Below are 8,191 nucleotides of genomic sequence, written 5' to 3' on the forward strand. Positions count from 1 at the left end.
TGGGTTGGGAAGTGGGGGGCGCTATGGGGGACTTTTGGGATAGCATTGGAAATGTAATTGAGGAAAATATGTAATAAAAATATTAAAAATTAAAAAAAAGATACAAGAAATGCATAATATTCTTAAATACTTACAGAGTTATTCACAAATAGAACCCACATATTGTCTTTGTAAAGTAGACATAAAGTATTTTAATGTTTCAAAAGATAATGAAAAAATGCAATGTAATATTTTAATTAAAATATTTAATAGCCAGGTAGTTGTGGCACACACCTTTTCTTCCCAGCATTTGGAATTCAGAGACAGGGAGATCTCTGAGTTCAAGGTCAGTCTGGTTAATGTGAGTTTCAGGAAAGCCAGGGCCTACAGAGAAAAACCCTGTCTCAAAAACATTTACTAAAAGATAGTTTTTAAAGCAAGCCTAATAGAATATTTAAACCTGGCTCACATGCCTAGTCCACACTTACCACAAATGTCTGGTAAGGGTTAGAAAGTGTGGCTTTGTTGGAGTAGGCATAACTTTGTTGAACTAGGTATGCCACTATAGTAGGCTCAGTGTCTCTGTGCCCCTCTGTCTGTCTCTCTTTCCTTGTTTCCCTGTTTCTCTCTGTCTCCCTCCCTCCCTCCCTCTGTTTGTTTGTCTGTCTCTGCCTGCTGCCTGTGAATACAGTTATAAAGCTCTCAGACTCAGGTCTACCTCCTTACGGCCATACTTATTGGAATGATAACCATGAACTAATCCTCTGAAATTATAAACCACATCAAACTGAATCGTCTTTCATAAGACTTTCTGTGTTCATGGTACTTCTTTTCAGAAATAAACATTAATTAAGAAAGTTATTAAATATCTAGAAAACAACACAAGATATATAGCACAATAAAATTAGAAATAAGAAGGCTTTCTGGTTACATTCACCAACAATCTAGAAATATATAGAGATCGAACTTAAAAACTAAATAAGACATTAGGAGACTTGTGTGACAGGGCTAAAGTGTATATCTAATTTGTGTTTAATGGAAATCAATAAGGATGTTACTCAAAAAGTAAAAAGGTTAAATACCACATGATTTAGATATACCGCTCAGGTATATTACCAAAATATTTTACATCCCTCTCTAAATGTATCTGATCATACATATTCACTGTTGTTCTTGTCATAATAGCCAAGAAACAGAAATAGTTTATATATCCATCAAGTGATTAATGTATGATGAAAATATGGTATATTTGTACATTATAAAATTATTCAGCTTTGGTAAAAAATCAAAATTATGAAATTTGCAGGTAAATAGGTGAATCTGGAACCAATCATCCTGGGTGTGGCTAACCAGACCCAATGTCACACTTCCTATTATTCATACATGTTAGCTTTGAATCTTCAGATAATTTTGTTATATTCCAAAATTTGATAATAGGAACCTGTAGCTAAAGATAGCACATAGTTAAGTCATAGAATTTGATAAAAATCTTGGTAATATGAACCTGAAAGTTTCACATGTACTGCCTAGCTCTCAAAGTGTGGAGCGTTATATACAAGGCCTCAGAGAAGAAAATGGATTAGCAGTTCTACCCAGGTGTGACTTCTGCAACCTACAATCACAGAGCCTATTGGACAGGCCTGCTGGTACATTAATGGCATAGATATTATAGAAATAATTAGATTGTGTTCAAGTTCTACTCCAGAAGATGAAAAAAATACCTGGCAGCCTTATCTGGCTAAAAACCTATGATTGGACAGAATGTAGGTCCTTGAGGAGGAATGTAACACTATCACTGTGCTGATAAATTTACATGGTATTTTACTGAATCCTAATAATTAATGTTGTATCCCTAGATAAATTTATCCCTCAATTCTTATTTGAGAAGCTCCTATATGAAATGGATAGAAATTAACTACTGGTCAAAGTGCCAAGACAAAGAGACTACAAAATGATCAACCCTTAATAGAATATATGTAGAGAGAGAGACAGAGAGATAGAGATAGAGATAGAGAAATAGATAGATAGATAGAGATAGAGATATAATATGGTACATATATTTATACATATGTATATACACACTTATTCACATTATATATATTTATATATACATATATACTATATATACACACACATATATACATGCATGCACACTTATTCACATTATATATATTTATATATACATATATACTATATATACACACACATGCATACATATACACATACATGCTATACACTCATTTCAAGGCTCAGGCAGGAAAGAAGAGAAGACAGAAGACATGTAAGATCTAGAGGGAGTGGAAGACTAAAAGAAACATCTACTGGACACATCAGGGCAGATGTACACAGTGGTTGTGAGACTAAGCACAAAGCCAAGCAAGGCTGACAATAATTTTAAATAACTGATAAAATTTTTAAACTAAAAAGAAAGTTAACAACACAAAATATCATTTGAATAAAAAGTGGTAGGCAACTTTTTTAAATATAATATAAATCAAGAGCACTTAATAAACTTAGCAAACCTTATTCATGGAGAGTGGAGTTACACAAATAGTCTTACATAAAATCCTCCACCAACTGCCTGCAAAAAGTTAAATGGGAAATGAATAGTCACTTTTCATAAAGACATATATGTGAGTGAGTGAGTGAGTAAGTGAGTGAGTGAGTGAGTATGTGTGTGTGTATGTGTGTGTAAAACAAAGGAGAACAGTCATGAATTTGAAAGAATGTGAGAGGGTATGGAAAGGTAGACTATATGAAACAGCACAAAATGGTCTTGAAAGGCTGAAAGAACACAAGGGTGTATAGAGGAAAGGGTCAACCTAGGAAAGTCTGGGGGAATGAATATGATGAAAACATGTTGTACAGAGTTGAAAACTCTCAAATAACTGACAAAATTTTAAACTATAAAGAAAGTTAACAACACAAAATATCATTTGAATAAATAATGGTAGGCAACTTTTTCAAATATAATATTATAAATCAAGAGCACTTAATAAACTCAGGAAACCTTATTCATGATTTAAAAGGAACCAAGCAAATCAGTAAAGCATGAAATAATTAATTAGCTATTAAAGGGAAAAGTTAAAGCAGCTAATAATTATGAAAAGGTTTATCTGTAAATATCAATAATTAACCAGAGATACCAATAATAGGTTGAGTTTTTCCCAACAGTAAACATAAAAGTGAAGATCATGGGGAGGGAGCCTCAAAGAAGCAGGGATTCAAATGAGAAAAAAAAAAGCCAGTCCTAGGATGTTTGTGGTGAACACTCTATCCTAGAGATGGCTGCAGAAAGAGAGCTGAACATTGCCAATGTCAACATATACATTCATGTGGAAAAGAGAAACATTTGTGCTGTCCCATCCCTAGAGAAAAAAACCTGCAGGCAACCAATGTCTGCTGGGAGTGGAAAAAGTAATGCATCCCAGAGATGAGTATCCTTACCACATACACACAAACAAACAACAACAAGAACAGACTAAGTACATTGAGTGTGTGTGTGTGTGTGTGTGTGTGTGTGTGTAGACAGACAGATGAGAGGGAGAGGGAGAGGGAGAGAGAGAGAGAGAAATGGATAGAGAAACACTGATATAACAATAATAAACATAGAAAAGAGGTTATTGAATTGAGAGTTGCAGAACATGAGAGGGCTTTGAAGCTGTGTAGCTGGAATAGACAAGAAAGAGGAAAAGGGTATAATTTTATTCCAATTTAAATCGTTCAGAAAAAATGAAAAAAAAAAAACAAATAACATAAAACAAAAACCAAAAATGAAAGCATTGTTATATGCTGCTAAGTGGAATGACATTCAGGACACTCAGCTAAGCGAATGAAGACACTATAGAGCAGCACAGTGGCTCTCATCCTTCCTAATTCTGTGACCCTTTAATACAGCTCACCATGGTGTGGTGACCACAACGATGCAGTTATATATACTCCTACTTCATAACTCTCATTTTCTACTGTTATGAATTTTAATGTAAATAATTTGGAGACAGAGGATTGCCAAAGGGATTGTGAATCAATGGTTGAGAATGGCTGAAAAACTCAAAACTTAACATGACAGCTATTCAGATTATTAGCAAAATCAACAAAATTATTGCTTTTAAAAGTAAGCTGTTACTTCAGGAAAGTGAAAAATAAGAATTTGAGTTGTTAAACTCACCAGCGGTTGATTCTGGGAAGGGACAAAACTCAAGGAGATTATTAAATATTTAATGCAAGTTTTCTTTAACAAACTTGGATTTTAGATTACTGTCTGTCAAAGAGAGAAAACTCAAATTGAACAACTCTGGCTAATAGGTTTAGGTGAGCTTTAAACCTATGAATTTATATTGTAAATTTCTGTAGAGGAAGTCCAGCAGTGATGACACAAGAAATAAGATGTTGATAAATCCATATAATAAATAAAGACTCTTAGAGAAGTAATTGAACTTCAGTCAGGTATAAATACAACTTCTACCTCTGTAGTACATTGGCTTGAAAGAAGAAATAAATCACTTAAATAACACAAAATGATTATAAACTCTAGAGCGTAAAATATAATTTACTGTCTAGTCAATGACTAGTCAAAGAGTTGTTATTATTTTATATTAAAGAGTTTGAGAGAGATTTCATGGCTGGATGTAATGTGTAAACATTCTTGAGACTGTAGTAACTGCTGTCCCATGTGCTTCAGATAATTGGAGTAATTCAAGTATGTGCTTAGTACACGAACTAATAACAGAATAATGGATTTATTTTTAAATTTGGTTGAAATTGTGGCCACATATATTTTTTGTTTTGCCTTTAAAAAGTACTTAAAGTACATAGCAATTATATGACAGAAATCTATGTTTAGTTTTAAAAGTAACAGCAAAGAAGAATCAATATTAATAAAAACTGAGATTAAACCTTGTAAAATGTAGGTTTTGGATGCTGAGTACACATGAGGGTGTTAAACTTGCCCTCCTGTTTGAGGAAAAGAAGGAAACAATGCTATGGGCATAGGTGCCACTATACATAAGCAGAGTGTTGCCATTTTGTCCGGCTTACATAATTGAATGATTGTTTAAATTTGACTTTATGCTTGTATTTTAAGTATGAGAAGTTATATTTGTTGGCAAAATGTAGATAATTTTAAGGGAAATGTCATGATCTGGCACGGCTCTTGCGTCTGCCTTACATGTCATACCACTGATTATGTTAGCTGAGATTCTCTTGACATCTTCCCATTAGCAGAGCTGTCAGAAGCTTCACCTTTGGTATCATCTACTCCAGGTTTTAACATGTCTGATTATCATCATTATTAATAATTACAATTTTGTAGAACTTGATCATTTTAAGTCATAACAGTGTTCATTCGGCAAACATTTACACCGTGTCTAATATTTGCCAGGCCCCATTTTAGGCACAAAACAGAGATGGGAGTGGGGGGGATCTCTGCTGCTAACAGAGCCCAGAATATCACCTTTGTGCAGAAACAATCTCAAAAGTGAAAAGTGCGTGTTCCAGTAATAATTCTTGAAATAATACATGACTTCTTTTTGTCTTCAAGATATCCAGTTGTCATTTTCTATGAATGACCAGTATCGAACACTTTGACAAAAAAGAGAAATTTTAGGCTTTGGATCCTGAATAAGTACACCCCAATATCAGCTGAAGTAATCATGCATAGTGACTATATTTCCTCTTTTTCATGTATAATCAACAAAAGCCTTGGATGTGGGGATTTAGACCCAGGATGTGCAGGCAAGGTAAATATTTAATATACTAAAATGGACCTGGCCCCCAGGTTCTCCCAGCATCCCTCAGTCACTACCTTGTACAAGACACAGCTGGCGTGACCAGCCCTCTACTCAGAACTTTCCAGGCCAGATACTGGGCTTGCTCTCACCCACAAGCTCTTCACTATACAATCCAGACAGTTTGGTTCTCTCCCTCCTCCTCCTCCTCCTCCTCCTCCTCCTCCTCCTCCTCCTCCTCCTCCTCCTCCTCCTCCTTTTCCTCCTCCTCTTCCTCTTCCACCTCCTCCTCTTCCCTTCCTCCTTTTCTCTCATATGTGCTCTCTAGTTCTCTCTCTCTTTTCTGCTTTTGTCTTTCTCTTCCTGCTCCCCTCTGTCTTCCTCTGCATGGCAACTTCACTGATCTCCTTCTGTGTAGTCAGTGAAGTCATCTGAGAGCTGCTACCAATAAAACTGCTTTTGAGACAGGGGGGTGGAGAGGGAGAGGGAAAGGGAGAGGGAGAGGGAGAGGAAGAGGGAGAGGGAGAGGGAGAGATTTTAGTGGATGACAACTTAAAATTTTCTTTCCAGTTTATATTTTAGAAATGAAAATTTAGTCATGTTATTCTTCCATAGGTGACAAAACTGAGCACAAAACAGAAATCTTTTGATTAATTCACAAACCCAGAAGATAATAAGTGTAGAAACCAAATACAATGCTTAAATCCAATCAATATTTCTTCCTCCACAATTATTCCAGTACAAAGGAAAAACATAATCAAAAACAAAAATAATAGAAATTTCATTATTTCCAAAATAACCTAGTTCCTCAAATTTCTCTCACATGAACAGATTAGGTCTTAAGTTTTATGTTCAAAGAGGAGATAATGAATAAAGAAGCTCTGTGTGTGTGTGCGCGTGCGTGTGCGTGTGCGTGTGTGTGTTCAAAGGCTGTTAGAGGTGGTGATGCTATGTAGGTGTTGGTCCACAATCTGCTTCTGTTAAGTAATATCAATAACAAATGAAACAGAGAAATCAAAGCCCATGTTGCTATCATTGACAAAGCTTCGGGTTTATATGTTACTAACTGAGTTACTCCCGACACAACAGCTCACAATTCTGAACTTGGAAAGGGAATGGAGACGAAATGACATGTCCATCTGACCTGAATCCTCTGGCTGCATGGTTTCATCTGTCTAACTGGTAGGAAACTGAGAGCACTTAGCTGTACTCTGGACACTGTGTGAAAGAAGGACACATTGAAAACTAGAGAGCTAAGAGCTGTTTGTATATCTGTCTGGCAGTTTTCAAGTTCTCAAATATTCTACATTAGTGTTAAAACATTAACATGATTAATCAAAAGGGATAGCTTCAGCCCCCACAAACTTCTTTCCTTCAAAAAGTCTTAAGGAAAGATTTTTCTCTCTACATTTTAATGGAGTAATTAGCTAAGCAAATAATTTGTTCAACAACAGTTTATTAAATAGCAAGTGTGGAGGAGCTTTTTGAGTGGAAAACTGCAGTGTTGTGTAAGATTCAAAGATCTTTGTTCATTGAAGGCTCGTTCTGGGAGCAATTAAGCACACTGTTGACTTTGTAATATACTGACTCACATGATTTTCAGAAAAGTTTTTAACTGGGTACATGTTACTGCCTAGATTACAAACCACTACTTGTTCTCCTTTACGATACCCTACAGGGATATGTAAGATTAATAACATTATCTCAGGGAATGCAAGATGACCCAGTGAATATAGGCACTTGCTATTAAGTGTGACCACCTGTATATGATCTCCAGAAATGGCAAGGCAGAATGAACAGATCCCTAAAGGCATCTGCTCAGAAATGCCCCAACATCCACAAAAATTACATACAAGCTTAAAAACCCATCAATTTACTTTAGGAATTAAAAACTGTCTATTTTCAAGAATAACAACCTTAGCCTGTACTTTCTGAGGTTCTATCATCATTACTCACGTAAGTGTAATTGCTAATATGTCTGTTTTCTGAATACTGAACTAGGTTTTGAAACAGAAAGTAAAGGTAACATAACCCTCAGCCAGCCAGAAGCCAGGTGCTAGCCTAGGTTAAAGACCTTCAAGTCATTCCAGGCTCTGAGCACATCTCTACGAAGCAGGGACTGCACTAACTGGCCTTTGCTGGGTAGTGTTGATGCTCCAAACTGAATACTGACAATGCCTTGTAAAGTATCACTTTCCACAACATCTAATTATATCTATGATTTAGTATACATTTTATGAACTCCTTAATGCTACAGCCTTAACTCATGTGAAATATTTTTTATGTGTAAATGCATAGTTTTATACATTTGTTGTAATAAACATGCTTATTTCTGTTGTTTTAAGCAATATTCTTTTGCCACCACACCACTTTTAAAGTTTTTAATATAGCATTGCTTATTTATGTTATTTGATGACTTTGCATATGAGCATCCCAGACTTCTCTGTCTTCATAGAGATGCTCATTTCTATTCTTATTCGATTTGG

The sequence above is a fragment of the Mus caroli genome, chromosome 2 (assembly GCF_900094665.2).
Source record: "Mus caroli chromosome 2, CAROLI_EIJ_v1.1, whole genome shotgun sequence".
In the NCBI taxonomy this organism is placed as follows: domain Eukaryota; kingdom Metazoa; phylum Chordata; class Mammalia; order Rodentia; family Muridae; genus Mus; species Mus caroli.